The 18,415-nt window shown below is 49.2% G+C and overlaps 1 protein-coding gene across 2 annotated transcripts in view; it reads right to left on the reverse strand.

The window, feature by feature from the left end:
* RALGDS (ral guanine nucleotide dissociation stimulator) overlaps nt 1-18,415 on the reverse strand; it is a 104,196-nt gene that overhangs the window by 42,033 nt on the left and 43,748 nt on the right. The window lies entirely within an intron of this gene.

Consider the following 18,415-nt stretch of genomic DNA (forward strand, 5'->3'; position numbering starts at 1 on the left):
CCGGCCGCCGCGGGACCCTGGCCCCGAGCAGCCGGCGGCTCCCTGCGCGCAGCGGGTTTGTCAGGCACGGGGCAGCCTGACCCCACCCACACATGGGAGAAGCCCTGATGTCGGCCCGCCCCGCCGCGGCGCTGGGGCCCGCAAAGCCAGGCGCCCGGGTGAGCCCTGCCGGCTGGAAGGGGAAGGGCAGCCGCTCGCCTCGGCCCCAGGCGGAGCTGGGGGAGCCGAGACTCCGGCAAGGACGGGAGGCGATCACGACAAACCAGCCCCGCCGGAAGCAGGAGCGTCGGCGTCGCAGAAAGGCTCAGCGCGGGGGAGCTGCTCTGAGCACTGTTGGAAATAGGGCCTTGAACTGATGCAGGTGCCTCAATGGGAGAAGCTCAGGGCTTGGGAAAATGTGGCCCCAGCTGTGAGTGATGATGAGCCCTTGAAAATCTGACCCTGGCAGGGAGCTATAAAAGGCGAGAGACACACAAGAGAAACCCGCAGAGAGGGAGAGAGAGGCAGGGCTGGGCTGAGCTGGGCTGGGCTGGGAAGGGAAGGGAAGGGAAAAGTGGCACCCCTGTTAACTCAATCTGTTTAAAATCACTCTAGTCACAACAGCGGAGTCTCTGCTGGAGACAGATTTAAACTGCTTCATGCCTGGTTTATGGTGATTTAATTTATCTTGGTAAATTATCAAATTAAACTCAATCAAATAAGCAAAGACTATAAACTCCTTGGGGAAGGGACTGTCTTTTTGCCATGTGTTTGTACAGGGCCTAGCACAACGAAGTCCTGGCCTAGGACTGAGGTCCCTAGGTGATACAGTAATAATAATTCAGTTTAAGGATACATACATTATTGGTTTGCATGGGAGTCTAAACAGACTATAATTTGATTTATACAAAGTGACAAGGAGTCCTGTGGCACCTTATAGACTAACAGACGTATTGGAGCATAAGCTTTCATGGGTGAATACCCACCTCATCAGACACATGAGATTTCTGACGAAGTGGGTATTCACCCATGAAAGCTCATGCTCCAATACGATTGTTAGTCTATAAGGTGCCACAGGACTCTGTCGCTTTTTACAGATCCAGACTAACAGGGCTACCCCTCTGATACTTATTTGATTTAGTTACACCATTGCAACCTTTGTAATATAGACCAGACCAGAGAGAGATTAACCCTTAGCACCTTACATGTTCAATGCACTGAACAATCACATAACTCCCAACAGTTCCTGCTTTCTGGGGGACTCTCCTGCTTTGACTCTTGAAACCCCACGTCCCAGCTGAAGCAGTTCCTGTCCCACAGGGCTGGCTGGGCATGGCTCCCTATTCTGGGCTTTGCATCCTGGTCCCTGGTGCAAAGGGTTTCAGTGCTGTTCAGTTTTGGCCTGGACCCCTTGATGGGGGGGCAGGGTAGCCACCAGGCAAAATGTGAGTAGCACCACTCACTCAGATTTGGCCAGGTTGCCCTGCAGCCATCAAGGGGCTGGGCCAAACCCAAGCAGTGCTGTGATCCTGTGGCACCAGGGACCAAGTCACAATGGCCGGAGTGGGGAGCCGAGCCCAGCCAGCCCCACGGGACAGCTGCTGCAGAGTGAATCCAGGACAGGATCGCTCTGCAATTGCCTACCCCGGGGGCAGCACCTGACACACACACACCTCTCACCCCCGGAAGGCAGGACCTGTCCCACTTTAGCCACTGGAAATGTTGGGAGGTATTATGCAATCAGTAACTACCGAGTGCCACCATTGTTCAGAAGAGGAAGCTGAGATACAAGGAGGTGAAATACCTTGTCCAAAATCTCCCAGCAAGTCAGTAACAGGACTGAGACCACTGGTCTGATCCGGCATGACCACTCCTAGGTGCCCTCTGTGGGTGCAGAAGGCCTGAGAGCAGAAGCAGTTCAGTCCTGCTGTACCAGAGATCAAGGCGCTAGAGGTGAAGACTCCTATGCAAATGGGTTACAGCAGGGCTGAATCTGACTCAATACATGGTTCATGATGCCAGGTTGTGGATCTTAACCAATGGAGTCTGAGCCCCCAAACAGATGCTGAATCCACATATTGTAACTATTAAGTACAATGAGAACCAGGCAAAACTTCATTAGCTGTCACTGTTGCTAAAAGATGCAGTCCTGCAAACATGGAGTCCCAATCCCAAGGTCAGAAACTGGACTTTCATGTCTGAGTTTTTCCAACAGCTGAAAGAATATTAAGTGCTTTGTGTATTCAAAACCCCACAGCCATATTACCTAGGAGAACATCAGGCTGAGATAAGCACATGTAGCTGTATTTTTAGATTAGCACATCAGCAGTTGGAAGCTTCTGCCAGGATGATGGTTAAAGAAAGGGTTAACAAAGCCAACACTAAAGTGATAATGATTCAACTTGAAAGTTAACAGCCCCCTGAGGTGAATGAGAGTAATCCATGCTATTGCCCCAGCTATCTGCAGACTCCAGATGGACAATGGTGGATCAGTTGCCACTGAAAGGTTAGGACCCTGGAAGGCTAGGAATTTTTCCTAGCTTTCTTAAACTCCAATTTAGGGACTTTAACAAAGAGAAAAAATGCAGGAAACCAGCAGAGACCCTGAACCTACAATCAACAGACTTTTCCTCCTTTCTGGGTTTGAACGCAGTCCTGCCAACATCTGGAAGTTATAAATCGGGACACGTGGGGAGGTGAACAGGGCACTGCTTTGAAATCTGTTGGATGGGTATTTTTTATAGGCACTCAGTAGGAAAAAAGAGAGATTTTGCTTAACACACAGAAAGTGTCCCTCCTAAACAGAGCGAGTTGGCAATCCATGTGTGTGATTGCTAAAATTCATGGTTCTAACCCCGGGGTAGGCAACCTATGGCACACGTGCCGAAGGCGGCATGTGAGCTGATTTTCAGTGGCACTCACACTAACAGGGTCCTGGCCACCAGTCCGTGGGGGCTTTGCATTTTAATTTAATTGTAAATGAAACTTCTTAAACATTTTAAAAACCTTATTTACTTTACATACAACAATAGTTTAGTTATATTTAGTTATATATGATATTATAGATTTATAGAAAGAAACCTTCTAAAAATGTTAACATGTATTAGTGGCATGTGAAACCTTAAATTAGAGTGAATAAATGAAGACTCAGTGCACCCCTTCTGAAAGGTTGCCTACTGCTGCTCTAATCAGTAGCCAAATGAGCATGTGGTGAAGGGACATTATTATATGGAGATATACCTATCTCCTAGAAGTGGAAAAGGCCATTGAGTCCAGTCCCCTGCCTTTACAGCAGGACCAAGTACTGTCTCTGACAGATTTTTGCCCCAGATCCCTAACTGGCCCTCTCAAAGATTGAACTCACAGTCCTAGGTTTATGAGGCTAATGTTCAACCCACAGAGCTATCTCTCCCCTCTAGCCCTCACTGCCTCACTGCATTGGTACAGCTCGACTGCTGTAAGCTCTCTAGTGCAGCCATACCCTTAGACTGTAAGTTCTTTGGGGCAGACACTGTCATTTTGATGTGTTTGTACAGCACCTTGCACAATGGGGTCCTGGTCTATGACTAGGGCTCCTACACACTACCACGATACAGACTAATAATAATCATCATCATAATCACTTTCTGTAGGCAGACCCCTGCCCTATGCACCAGTCTCCAGTTCAGCTGTGTTTGTCCTTTACTAAAAGATGCAGCTCCACTAGATAACTAATTTTTGCTGGTCCCTTGGTTGGCCACTAAAGACAGTTTCCTTGGAATAATCCTCATGATAATGGATAATAAATAATACACAACAGGAAGTAAAGTACAAGGTTTTAAAAATAACTGGACGGTTTCCTCTCTGTTCTCCTGGGATCTTTCTGGGCCTGAAAAACAAAACACTCAAACAACAGTCACCGGCCCAAGCGCAGAACAGTTTCCCAGTACTGCCATCCCCACGCATTCAACAGTTATGAACTTGCCCTCCCAAAATCATGAGTTTATTAAAATGTTTCATGATTTTACCCCAATTGGGGGTTCCTTACTTCCTACTTTTGACCATGTAGGATGCACTCAGATCACATTTTCATGTCTTTCTTCATAACCATGAAGGCTAGAAATTTACTATTTTTTAAACGAGGCTTTCACATGACTCCAGGAGCTGGGGCTTTAAGAAAAACATGAAACATAACACTTGTGATAAAATGGCAACGCGGGTTTTAAGCACAGCAGAAAGGTTTCACACCACGTTCAGTGCTTTGGCCTAACTGTGCTCCCACTGACATCTGTCCGTGGTAAAGCTCCTATTAACTAACATGGGACTAGAATTAGCCCAATAAGTAGGAACTGAGCATGGAAAATCCATTCCTTTGTGTCCCTCTCTAATCAGTTCTGGAACTACACACACACGCACACACATCTCCACTCAAAGGCACTGACTCCGTGGGTGTTCTGGGGCTTGAGCACCTATGGGAAAAAATTGGTGGGTGCTCTGCACTCACCAGCAGCTCCCCCCCGTCACCTCCACTTCCACTTGGCCTCCGCCTCCTCCCCTGAGCGCGCTGCGTCCCTGCTTCGCTCCCTAGCTCCCAGCGATGCCTGTTGCAAAACACCTATTTCACGGCAGCAAGCCTGGGAGGGAGGAGGGGGAACACAGCAGGCTCGGGGAAGAGGTGGGGCGGGGGCAGGGATTTGGGAAAGGAGTCCAATAGGGGCAAGGAGGGGGTAGAGACTTTGGGGAAGGGGTTGTAATGGGGGTGGGGATGGGGTGAAGTCGGGGCAGGGCCAGGGGGGCACGAGCACCCACCAGCGCCAGGAAAAGTTGACACCTATGTCTCCACTTATACACCACCTCTCCTTGAAGCTGTGTCTGTGTGGCCCTGCTCTCCCTCCTTCGCTTTCTGCCAGTTCCTCTTTTCCTTCCCTGCCTGCCTTGTGCGTTTCCTTTCCCCTTTGGTTATTCCTGTCTCTCTTCTTCATCCCTCCCCTCTTCCTCTGCCTGCCATAGTCTTCCCCTTTCCCTGTTCATTTATCCGCCCCCAAATCTGTGCCCCACCACACCATCACACCTGTCACACACACACACCTCCCCTGTGCCTCTCTAGTTCCTCTACTACTCTCATTTCTTACTCCTCATGCAGACTCTCTCTCACCCCATGTGTCTTCATTTCCTCTCTCCTGGGGTATCTCTTGCCCCTGCCCCATTCCCTGGGGCCACTTTCCTCATGTCCCCCTTACAGAGCTCCCCTTCCCCATCCTACTCCTAGATTTGGCCTATCTGTATAGCCCAAGGCTCTGTGCTGGTTTCCTCCAAACCCCTAGGGGGCACACTTTCTCTAATGCTGGCACCAACCTACTGTAAACATTCGGGGGGAAAGAGGGGGCAGAAGAGATATTGAAAGGGTTGGCAGGAGGTAGCCATATGGCCTAGCTCAGGTCCCTTAGCATTAGCACTGATCATCATCACCAGCGTTGCTTTGCAAACAATTTTAATCTCCATCTGACCCCTGAGCATGTATCATCACTGCCACTTTACAGATGAGGAAACTGAGTCAGGTCCAGCACCCACTTTCCAAGCCAGGCCTCTGGATCACTCTGTGTCTGTTCGCCTCTTGACCCCTGCTTCTTCGAAGCACTAGACAGTGCCCAGGAAATGGTTAGTAACCTCACTCCTTGCACTGAACAATCAGCAAGACTGGGCTGCCTGGTGTAACAGGGAATTTACATTAAACACACCAATGTGTTTATATCCAAACACTCAAAAGAACAAAACCCGTCCCAAGGAGAGAGTTCAAATCCCACAGAGATGATTTTTATCGCATTCAGCCCCTCTGAGCCCCAGGTTTTTTTCTAAGCCTCTGTGATCTGTCCAATATTCCAACACTTTTCTACTGGCCAATCAGCACTGCTCACCTTCAGGGCTGCATCAGTGTTTCTGTTCTAATCCCCGGTGCCAGGCCTCATACTGGCTGGAGTGGCAGCACTTGGGGAGCTTATCTGAAGACAATATTATATTTAGAAACAAGGATTTGGCGTCCCCTCTCCCCAAACTGCACTTGCCCATTTAGCAATTTATTTTGGAGAGGTTAGGAAACCAGGTGATTGCCAATCCTCTGAAACGGCTCCCTGGCTCTCATACCAGTCAGCCATCTTCAGTCATTTAAGAACCCCTTCTTTTCTGTGGTCTGCATTCTCCTTTCCTGACTGCCTTACAACATGCCACAGAGGGGGAAGAATGTCTAGTGGTTAAAGTGCAGAAGAGCAGGGCTTTATTCCCAGCACTGCCACTGACTCACTGGGTGGTCCTGGCCAAGTTTCTCAAATTGTCTGCACCTCAGTGACCCATCAGTGAAATGGGGGTGATGATACTTGTCTCCCACATTGGGCTGTGGGAGCTGTGAAGCTCAATGCATTAATGGTTTTAAGATGGTTTGAGGCAGAAGGTGCCAAACCCACACTAATAATGATCACGGACCGAGTATGCTGCTTTGAAACTTGTGTGTGGCTTCCTCCCCTCCCCACCCTGGAAGTTGCATACACTCCACTCCAGTGGCCCCCAGATCCTGCAACAGATTGCCTAAGGGGCTGGCTGGGACCTCCCAGCACCAGGGTACCGTGGGGTGAATTGAGGATGGGATCACAAAGCTGTCACTTTGTACCACTCAACTTCTCTTAGTTTCCATTACAGCCTGATTGACACTTTGTCACTGCAGAAGGGAAGTAACAGGGGGACGCAGAAAACAGACACAGCCCTGCTGTGTCCCAGTCCCCAGGATAGCAGGGCCCTCTCTCGCAATCGGGTTTAAAGATTCACTGAGAGGCCAAGTGTTTGTTTGAACTTCAGGACGAAACCACTGCAGCTGGGACAAGGGGGGTTACAAACTATGGAGGGGTCCAGAGGGCTCTGTCCTGCTTCCCAGAAACAACAGGAAAGGGGGAAATGGATTAAGTCAATGGAGATAGACACACCTACCTCAAGGGGAAAGAGGGAGCAATACATGACACATCTAAAGCTCTGCCCAGACTGGTTCTCCAGACCTCACCCTGACTTCCCTGCACAGCTTTAACCTCCTGTGCTCTGCCCCTGCTAAGTGCTTTCCACCTGTTTGTATTTCCTACGGAACAAAACAATCACACTGCAATCCTGCTCCCCACACTGCACGGTCCTTTCTTTCCCATCCTGATGCTGGCTCGGCGAGTGACAAAGCAGCTCCCCCACCCCATGCACCAACGTGCTGTCATCACATGCCGATGCCTCACATGTCAATATGTCGTTTGGACAAATTCCGCACATTCCCATTGCCGTACACTGACCCTTCGCTCCTTATCTGCATGCCCAGATCTCTCCACCCAGGCAATGCACAATTCCAGAATGTCTGTTCATAGGGAACATTGGCATTGACAAGTCCAGATGCATAGGGTCATGTAACTGTACAAATATCTCAAACAGCTGCCCTGGGCATGTCCAGTGGTGTCTGAGTTATTCAATGTACATCTCCCTCAGGCCTTTGAAAACAAAAATGCTAACTGAGAGGAGCAGGCGTCAGAGCAGAGAATTCAGAACTCCTGTTCTCAGCTCTCCATTCAGGAGTGGACAGGCACATACCATCTAATCCTAGGGGTGTCCCCCAGAATATTATCAGCTAGTGATGTCTGTTGCTTCAGAGAGTTTGACAGACTCCCAGCCTGAGAGGCAGTGTGGCCTAGTGGTTTGTGGGGAATGCTGTAGGCTGGGCAGCAGGCTGTCTGGGCTCTAGTCCCAGTTCTAGCACTAACTCACTATGTGTGGTTGGATAGGTTACTTCACTGCTGTGTCTCAGGAGATGTCCTATTTTACAGGGATGGTGGAGAGCTAACTTCACTGCTGCTTGTGAGGCACTCTGGATCATAGAGTATCAGGATGGGAAGGGACCTGAGAAGGTCATCTCGTCCAACCCCCTGCTCAAAGCAGGACCAATCCCAAGACAGATCCCTAAATGGCCCCCTCACAACCCTGGGTTTAGCACGCCAATGCTCAAACCACTGAGCTATCCCTCCCCCCTAAAAGCAACAAAGCGTCCTGTGGCACCTTATAGACTAACAGAAGTATTGGAGCATGAGCTTTCATGGGTGAATACCCGCTTCGTCAGACGCACGTGGTGGAAATTTCCAGAGGCAGGTATAAATATGCAGGCAAGACTGATGCTTGAAATTTCCACCACATGCGTCTGACAAAGTGGGTATTCACCCACGAAAGCTCATGCTCCAATACTTCTGTTAGTCTATAAGGTGCCACAGGACTCTTTGTCGCTTTTTACAGATCCAGTCTAACACAGCTACTCCTCTGATACCTCTCTGCAAAGGACTATGGAGTACAAAGTGTTATGAATTATTGGTCCAGGTGGTCTGTTCAGCTTGACTTGAACTGAATCCTGAAGCAAAACTTTTTTGTTGTTCCATTTTATTTTAACATAATTCCATTTATGCGCCCCCTTGAATTTCCTGGTCCAAGCCACGGCTGGACGATGTGCATCAGAACACATCACACTCCCATCCCAACCAGCAACCCCAAAGAACAGTTATAGTACTTGTTTACATAGGGAAATTCACTGGAATAGGAATGACAAAATAGCTTCTCTGGAATAAGTGTGTCTACCTGGGAGCAACTGAAGAATTACAAATAGTTATTCCACTTTACGTTCACATCCTATCTTAATCTGGAAAGATTTTCCCAGGTAGACAACTCCTAATTTCATGAGGTACTCAGCCTACTGTTTCAGATCTGAGAGGTCCGCACCATTTGACCCAGCCTCAGGTTCTGGGTGCTTCGCAGGACTGAACCACTGAATCTTTTGAGCTGATTGGGATTCTCTGTTTTGCTGATTAAAAAGCCTGACTCTGGCTTTGTACTCTGTGCCCTTTGTACCCAGTGGCATCTATTGTCCAGCTGGGATATATTGCTCCTCCTAAGCAAAGCCCCTGCCCCCAGAGGCAGCCATGGACAGTGACAGTGCTAGCCCATTGGGAGCCCTCAGCAGGAATATTTTGGGGCCTCCTCCATAACACACACTAATGATTAATAGGGGGCCCCCTTGAGCTGCTTGGGGCCTTAAGCAATTTCTTATTCTTAGCGCCAGCTCTGGTCATAGATTAAGCCACAAGTGCTAGCTCAGGAACTCAGTTCTCTTTCCAAGTCTCCATTAAGCATACAGACTGTCTCACACAGCCAGACCAGCTCCTAATTACGGCCAGTGCCCAGAAGCAGCACAAGGATGCATACACCATCCCCAAACAGTCAGAATTCAAAAGCCCCTGTCTGGGTTTAATTTCTTTGGGCCCCCTATACGCAGCTGGACTCCAACACCACACGCTGAGGTTTCAAACCCCTTGAGTTGAGCCATAGGCTCGTGATTATGCCATGGCTGTGTTTTTGCCTCCAGGTCTAAAGAGCCCATTGCAGTTTTTTCTGAACTTTTGTCTGTTCAGGTTCTTATACCAACCTCATCACTGAGTGCCTTCCACGGCATTAAGTGACAATTTAAACCATTCTGTCCCAGACTCACTCACCAAACATGACAAAACCACCACCAAAAACCAACTAATCACAGTTTTGCACAACAGCTTTCATGCAGGTGCCACCTCTGGGGAGGTGCTCTGTGGCTATATAACAGCACACTGCAAGACGACACAACTGTTATTAGGAGGGGAAGGGAAGATTATTTTAGCCAATGGAAACTACATGCAGAATTTAGAGGCACAATGTAGCTATTTACATTGGGATTTCTCCAGAAAACCAGAGATAACAGCCCTACTTTTGTGCAAAGTGCCATGGGATATTTTAATGGTTGCAAGAGGCCAGCATGATGCATGTCACTGTGAATTTGTGATGCCTGTGTTTTCCATGTGTTATACATGCCCTATAACTTTATACGTGTAAGCACTCGCCCTGTGAGCACAGTTCAGCAGCCATTTTGATCTCAGGGCTCAGCCTGTTACACAGAAGAGAGACACTGCATTCTCCCCGGGAGACTTGACTTTTGTTCTTTCTTGTGCTGTTTTGATTTAAAGGATGCTGTTAGCTTAACATCACCCTTCTCTCTGAACATTTTCATCTGTGCTTGTCACAGGTACCACCTAAAGCGACTACAACTGAAAGAAAATAGAGGACAAATATTTTCCCTCTATTGTTTGACAATGATTTGTGTAGAGCCAGTTTCACTGTTTTCCCAGTTAAGCCACAGTCAGTTTTCCCTGTTGCTTACATGGGTCTTTCATACAGTAGCAAGGAAGAGAGAGATGTTTTTAATAGGAAAATGCGGTTGGGAAAACAGGAAAATTGGCAGGGCAGGTGTACTACCTAAATACTTTAAATTCCATTTTCAAATTGAGACTGTCCCTTTACTCCAAAATGAAAGTAATTTCACACCGTAAGCACGTAGGATTTGCTCTTTTGTACAATGAAACCCAGATCAGATGAAGCTCAATGCTGCACTTGATCCAAGTGGTGACATCTCCATCTAACACCATGCTGAGAGATCGCAGGCCTGACTCAGACGGAATAATGTCAATTTCTCTTCCCCATCATCATTTCCTGAAACTTCTGTGTGCTCCTTACAGGTCTCCCACTCAAGGAATGACAGAGCCCAGCCCTGCTTATCTTAGCAGACCAGATAGCAACTCGAGGCTGTACAGATGCATGGAACAAAGTAAAGCTAGCTCCCAAGTCCCAGCTGCCTCATCATTTCCCAGAAGAATGCCCAAGCTATACAGGCACTTACTGGGCACAGATTATTTTCCCCTCCTCACTCACTAGGGACTAGAATCTATGGAGGATTTGCTATGTACATTGCTATTTCTTCCCCTATGTTGCATGACCAGAGGCTGGGGGAGATAAATGAGTGGAATGTACATAACCAATATCTCCAATCCAATAGTATTAATGATGCAAAAGGATGCACAAGCACAGCGATGACGGTAACCATCAACTGCCTGTGAAATATTGATCACAGCAGGAGATGCCAGGCCATGGGTGAGTCTAGCGGTCTCCGCGACCAAAGCAGGAGATTGTCTAGATCTCACAGAGAAGCAGCTCCGTCTGGGCCTGATCAATCCAACGGCACGTGGGTTTTTCTGGGGGTTAGGGGTGGGTTGGAATTGGAACCCATTCTTTCTGATTGATTCTACATAGTTCACCGTTTTCTCCTTCACCCTCTTCTTAACCAGCTGAGAGAGAGAATGGGGGAAGGGACTCAAGATTCCCCAGTCTGTTCCTGGTTCTGGGACATTTTGACTGCATGAAGCCAAAGTGAGAGATCGCTGTGAAGTCCAAGGAGCATTTTTGCCTGCAGCTGTCCTATAGAGTCTTCTAACGTCTGTGCTTGCACAGTTCACACCGGATAAAGCTCTCCCACAAAGCCCATGTATATTATGGGCCGGGCCGGGCCCTCCCATACCACAGTTCCAGTGGGCCTAAAGAGCATCTTCACTTCCCCACACGCTGCATCTAGAGGGGTAAACATTAGCAAAGTGCAAAGCTAATGCCTTTTAAAACTCCCTCTCAGTTCAGTAAATCTAGCTCTTGGTTTCCAAGCCCCAGTCAAACCAGAAGAGAAATATCCAGGGGGCATAAGAAACTCTCCCCTGAACCACGCCTGCATCCTCCCCTCCATCTGGGCTTTTAGCACAGGCTTTGCAGTTGGTGAAACAGCTGGTGCTCTCGGTGATGGACTGGTTCAGCTGATCTGAGAAAACAGCCAACTTGACATAAGCCCCTCCTCCCCCGCTCCTCGAGCCAGCATTAGGATGCTGGGGGGCCCCCACTGACTTTATCTTTGTGTGTAGGGGGATGTCATCCCCTCACTTTCACACAACCATCATCCTTAGCCTCTCTGCCCTCCTCCTCACTCCTGCTCAAAGCACTCAGATCACAGCACCTCCAAGTACAATTTGGGAATCAGTTTGCAAGCTTGGGGGGCTGGCGTCAGGCATGAATTGTGGGCAGCGGAGCTGGTGGGTCTGAGAAATCAGGCTCTGGCTCTGCTCTCCTCTCAGGAATATATTCAAGGGCAGTTAGAACATTTTTTCCAGCAAACCACATACAGCCAAAATGACACATTTAGCTGAATTGAGTAAAAGGAGAATCTCAGAAACAAGAGCCTTTGGCACCTGATCAGCCGAGAAACCCCAAAGAAGAAACTTTGCTAAGCAGGTCACGTGCCTGCCAGCTCCACCCCGATACATTTTCTATCCCCGTTCCATTCTGTTCTGATCTATCCAGGTGGGAGGTGTGTGATGGAACTATTAGGAACACACCCACACGCACATGGAGTGGACAGACAGAAAGGAGGGATGGCTCCAAACAGTTTTCGTACTTGGTAGGATCTGGGCCCTGCTCTCCAGCTGCGGAACAGTGTCCGTGGTTCTATTCTTGGTGACGGATGTAGCAGTCTCCTAGCTCTCTCAGCTATCTTTGAATCCGCCTAGCTTGTGCATGGCACACTGGGTCTCACTTACAAGCCGACAGGGACCGGGGGTGAGGGGCGCTAACCCTCTCAGCTCCTTGGCGTGTTAGCTGATCTGGCTGCATGACATTTCAGGGAGCTAGCGAGAGCTCCTGCCACCATGTCCCCCACAGTAGGTGCAGTTTTGTTAGTCAGAGTCTGCTCAGCGCCGGGAACCTGGCTCTGGAAGCGTTAGCAGTCGTGCTCTCTATTCTCATAGGGCACGGGGGAGGATGCAGCTCCACGTCTGAGCTCCAAGTAACAGTGTGAAATGGGTTATCCTCCAGGCCTGCCCTGCACCTGAAATTGGGGCCTGTGAGAATGGCACCTCGGCAAACCTAGGACAGCACTCAAGCACCTTCTCTAACATCCCTACAGCTGCAGTTACTGTCTGACCCCCTTTTGCAGTAGGGCATGGGGAGAGGGGCTTCTCTGGAAGCCACCAGTAGCCTCCTAACACAGCAATGCTCAAGCTTATCATGGCACATAAGCCGAATGGCTTTGGAAACTGAGATCATTTAAAATAAGGAGTCAAATTCAGCAATGGGGTCAAAGCAACTTAAAGGACGGCAAAGGAGGTGTCAGGTGTTGGCAGCAGCCCTGTAAGCATTTGGTATTGAAGGAAACTCAGGGCTTGGCTACACTCGAAACTCCAAAGTGCTGCTGCAGGAGAGCTCCCACGGCAGCGCTTTGAAGTGCGAGTGTGGTCGCGGCGCCAGCGCTGGGAGAGAGCTCTCCCAGCACTGCAGGTACTCCACTTCCCCGAGGGGATTAGCTTACAGCGCTGGGGCACTGTTTACACTGGCGCTTTGCAGCGCTGTAACTTGCTGTGCTCAGGGGGGTGTTTTTTCATACCCCCGAGCAAGAAAGTTGCCGCGCTGTAAAGTGCCTGTGTAGCCAAGGCCTCATTTAAAATGTAAAGCAATACCATAGCATTGTAGAAGGCAGGGAGCTCCCCCTAAGAGAGCTGACGCGATTTAAAGTGAAGAATGAAACCTTGCTGTTAGGCTTACATGGAATGAAAAGCGAAAAGCTGATGTGATCTAAACCGAGCAGCTGAGCGAGGAGGATGCTGAGCACAGAGCGAGCTCATCCACAGCCTGGCAGGATTCCAGCAGAGGAGCCTGAGGAGGTACTATGAAGCAGAGAAGAGAATGTTACTATGAAGCAGAGAAGAGAATGTCTGACTCTAGTGGTTGAAGCACAGGACAGGGAATCAGGACCCCTGGGTTTTAGTCCTGATTCTGACACTGATTTGGTATGTGACCATGGGCAAGTCACTTAAGACTCAAATTCACCCACACAGAATCATCGAATATTATGGTTGGAAGAGACCTCAGGAGGTCATCTAGTCCAGTGGTTCTCAAAGCTGATCCACAGCTTGTCCACAAAAAACCCCTGGCGGGCCAGGCCGGTCTGTTTACCTGCCGCGTTTGCAGGTTCAGCCGATCCCGGCTCCCACTGGCCGCGGTTCGCCGCTCCAGGCCAATGGGGGCTGCAGGAAAGGCGGTCAGCGCATCCCTCGGCCCGCGCCACTTCCCGCTGCCCCCACTGGCCTGGAGCGGCGAACCGCAGCTCAAGCCAGGACCAACACCAACTAAATTATCCCAGCCAGGGCTTTGCCAAGCCGGGCCTTAAAAACCTCTAACAAAGGAGATTCCACCACCTCCCTAGGTAACCCATTCCAGTGCTTCACCACCCTCCTAATGAAATAGTGTTTCCTAATATCCAACCTAGACCACCCCCACTGCAACTTGAGACCATTGCTCCTTGTTCTGTCATTTGCCACCATTGAGAACAGCCGAGCTCCATCCTCTTTGGAACCCCCTTCAGGTAGTTGAAGGCTGCTATCAAACCCCCCTCACTCTTGTCTTCTGCAGACTAACTAACCCCAGTTCCCTCAGCCTCGCCTCATAAGTCATGTGCCACAAAAATAATTTTTGTTGCTCTCCGCTGGACTCACTCCAATTTGTCCAATTTGACCTGCAGTGGCAGGTGGGAAACTGCATGGAATTTTAAACGTCCTTCTGCAGTTGTATCAATCCACACACAAAATCATTGTCTTTCATATGAAGATCAGAAAGGAAAACTAGTGTGAGAATCAGAAAGAGAAAGTTCAATGTAAAATGCAACTTCAACAGCAGCAGTGACAAAAAGCAACTAAGAAATTTAGTGATTTTAATATTCCCTGGTATTGTTAATAACACAGATGAAGGTTGTTCCCTCCGCCTCCTCTACTTGCACTAAAAGAGGTTTCCACTGTGTATTATGTTAGGAAGGGATGTTACTCTGGATGCCTTTCAACTGCAAGCAAGGCGTCTTTTCAGGTTCTTCCAAATATCACTGGACTCCAGTAGCAGAGGAACAAATTCGCCTCTAACTTACACTGGGCAAACATGGGGAGTAACACCGCTGACACTGCATCAGTGTCACTCGCCCACACCAGTGTCACTGCAGTCAAGCAGTGCTGTCAACTCTCGTGGTTTCAATCACAAGCCTTGCAATTTATGCTGTTTTTCTGGAGGTCCCAGATCCTGAAGTAACATGACTGCCCAAGAATCTCAGAGTTCATTAAAAAACTGACTGTTTCTAGTCCCCATGGTTGCAGACAAAAGCTTGAAAGTGTGACCCCCATGCTCCCTGAAGGCTCAGGATCCAAATGAAAAGAACTCAAAATGAATTTTTTAAGCCAATCTCATGATTTTTGGGGCCTGACTCATGATTTTTGACTACCTGGGGTTGCTGACACTTCAGATGTTGACCTTATGCCTGGGATTTCCATTGGGAACAAAACTGAGAACAGCTCAGTGCTTGAATTATGGGGAGCCTAGACCCGCCTCACTTCTGTCTTATGGCCCCCTTCCTTCTCCCTATTGTTTAAATTGAAGCAAGCCACTTGCCAAGTCAGGGCCCCCCTGTTGTTTCCCCATAATTCAAGCACTGGGTTGTTGGCTCTTGGCAGTCTGTCAGAAGCAGGGTCTGGGGTTTTCTTCAAGAGTCCAGGAGCAGGACTTTTGCCTCCCACCATCTGGAGCTACAGAAGTTTATCTCAGTAGAAGGCCTTCAGCAGAGAAGCACACACACAGATCATGCATTCCTTGCTGCCATCAGAGATCTAGGGAAAGCAGCTTCACTGGCATCGGATCAGGGACAGATCTGGCCACCATGGAAGTCAGAGAGACTCTCTCCATTGGCTTCCATGGGCCCAGGAGAAAAGAGGATCCCTCCCCGTTCAGCACTGTAGGATGCCTGCAGAGATCCCCTCCTGCCTGTGGGGGTACCGGGAGTTTTCTAGTGAGCAGTGCTATGTCATTTGACTCTCCGCTCAGCAGATGGACAGGTTGTTTTACTTCCTGCTGAGCAGCCTCAATTGATGAAGCTTTATTGCTTAAATCAGTCTGTTAACACTATCTCCTTATCAACAGTTAATGACCACACTGCTTGGTAGGATGCTCTAGCCAGGAGTCCTGTCAGCATTTCCATTAAACACACTGGGCTCTGAAACTCAGCAGCAAGAACTCACTTGGGGCTGACGGGTATAAGGCACCAGCTTGGAAGTATGCAGCAAATAAACCCTTTTCTAAGGTCGGACCTCAGCAGGGCACCTGGATTTTCAAACTGGCTCCTCCCATGGATCTGCGGAGTCTGCTGCAAATCCCCTCGTTTGGGGAGTTTATGGGTGGAGGAAGGGAAAGGCTCTTTTGGGAACCAGAAGGGCAGGGGGATTGGGGTTTGTTATGTTTCCCTGCTTGTTTGGGAAGGGTTTGCTGCTGGGTTGCTATGGCCTGGATTGTTAACAGCTGTCAGGGGCCCTACGACTGGGGACAGGAGTTTTTCTGAGGGCTGCAGCAAAATTAATCCAATAACTAAGGGGCTGGACTGGCAAATCCAGCCACTGGAGTATTATCTTCGCAGAAAAGGCCTCCCCTGCCTTGGTGGAACACCGTGGAGCACGGGGGGAGCAGGGAGTTTGGGCCTGTGGCCAAGCCATCCCTTACCCTCTCAGCTGAGACTCACCCAAGCCGCTGTTTAAGCCATCCAGGCACCAAGGGGAAAGAGAACCCCTAGATTTCAGCTGCTTGGATCTGGCTCTTCATGTCCCCATGCAGGGTGCAACAGAGACTGTTCTTAAGTTCCTAGCCCCGCATGCGCCTGGGTGACTACAGGGGCTGGAGTGCCGGGGGAGTGGCAGGGGAATGGCCAGTGGATCTGTGTATTGCAGCTGCTCATGGCTGTTCTACTCAACCAGCCATAAACGACACTGAGAATCACACTTCTTTATGTATGTATTGGCAGTCTCTAACTTCACTTTCCGTTCTGGAAATTAAGCATTTCGTACAGCGGATCTCAGATGAAAAGAGAAAAACAAACCCAGAGCTGTGCAGATAAAAACTGAGAGGTGTGGGGGAAGGAAGGATGAGCAGAGAGAGGTTGTTTTAAGTTATCTTGAACTCAAATCCTAGAGCCTGCCAGGCTGGCTGCACAAACCCCCTTCACTCAGTCTGCCAGCGGTGAAGAGGATATTGGTGCGCATCTGTTTCCCTGTTGCTAGGATCGCAGCTAGATGCTGCTGAGGTTGTCACACTGTTCAGTTCCAGGCATCTTCCAAACAGCTTCTGTACATCTCCAAACCAAGCGCCCCTTCCTGCAAACTGCAAAGGGGGGTTGGGCTGGGGAGGGTAGGCAGGGTCTGGCCCCAAAATTAGAAAAAGCACAGTGCACCTCAAAGTGGATCAGGGATTCCATGCTCCCATCCTGCAAGAGGGAGCAACAGAGATAGAGAAGGGGCTCTGGTACCTCACTGAACAAACATTACAGCTCATGGGGTACAAGTCAACCACAGCTGGGGATGACATGAGGGGCCAGCCTGCAGTGTCTCAGTCCACAGTCCACCCTGAGCCTTCGTTGTGCATCACAGGACATGGAGAAATCACAAGGAAAAAGTCCCGCTGCTCCAGGCTCAGTATTGCCAATCCCAAGGGTTCAAAACTCATGAGCCAGCTTCCCCAAAATTACAAGGCTGGCTTTAAAAATTACACAGTGATAAACACCTCATCGTAGTGGGATCTTTTTATTTGATTTCTGGTATCTGAGCCTTTCGTTGAGAGTCATGTTTCAAGTTGCCCTCCATGATTATGAGGGCTAGAAACTTTCATTAAAAAAATAATACATGAGATTCTCATGTATTATTATTTGTCTTGTGGTAGCACCCAGGAGCCCCTGTCAAGGACCAGGACCCTACTGTGTTAGGTGCTGTACAGACACAGGACAAAAGCCACAAACAGCTTACAGTCTCACATGACTCCAGGAGCTGGGGCTTTGGGAAAAACAGCAAATGTTGCAAGAGTTGGCTACACTGCGGAGAGTTCCTCCTTCTTGTGCTAGAGCAGTGGTTCTCAAACTTTTTTTTTTTTGCAGACCACTTGAAAATTGCTGAGGGTCTCAGAGACCACTTGATCTTTTCAAATGTTGTTTGTACTGTTAGCTAACTATTGTAAAGCGCTTTAGATAAAAGCGCTATATAAAAAAAGGTTATAATAATTAACTTTTTTTGTTCTACAAATACAAGCAAACAACTCATATTTTAATATCAGTATTCTTACCTTTCTAATGCAATGGACGTGCCCTCTCTCCCCTGAGCTGGGGCTGAGAAGGCGGGTGGTCTCTCACCCACCACAGCAGCCACAGAGCTGAGGCTGGGAGGGAGGGCCATCTCTCCCCACCAGCCACAGCTCTGGAACTGGGGAAAGGCGCCTCTTTCTCTGGCCGCCGCAGCCCTGCACCCCCCCAATTTCCCCCACCCCCTCGTCTCACCCCACTGCCCCCTCTCACCTACCCCCTATTCTCCCCAAGGCCACCACCTCACCTTACATGTGTGTCTTCTCCATTCAGCCTCTTGTGTGCGGCCGCCCAGGCACGCACCTGAGAGGGAACTACCCATGGACCAGTGGTGGTCCACAGACCACAGTTTGAGAA

Source organism: Chelonoidis abingdonii, chromosome 24, assembly GCF_003597395.2.
Source record: "Chelonoidis abingdonii isolate Lonesome George chromosome 24, CheloAbing_2.0, whole genome shotgun sequence".
Lineage (NCBI taxonomy): Eukaryota > Metazoa > Chordata > Testudines > Testudinidae > Chelonoidis > Chelonoidis abingdonii.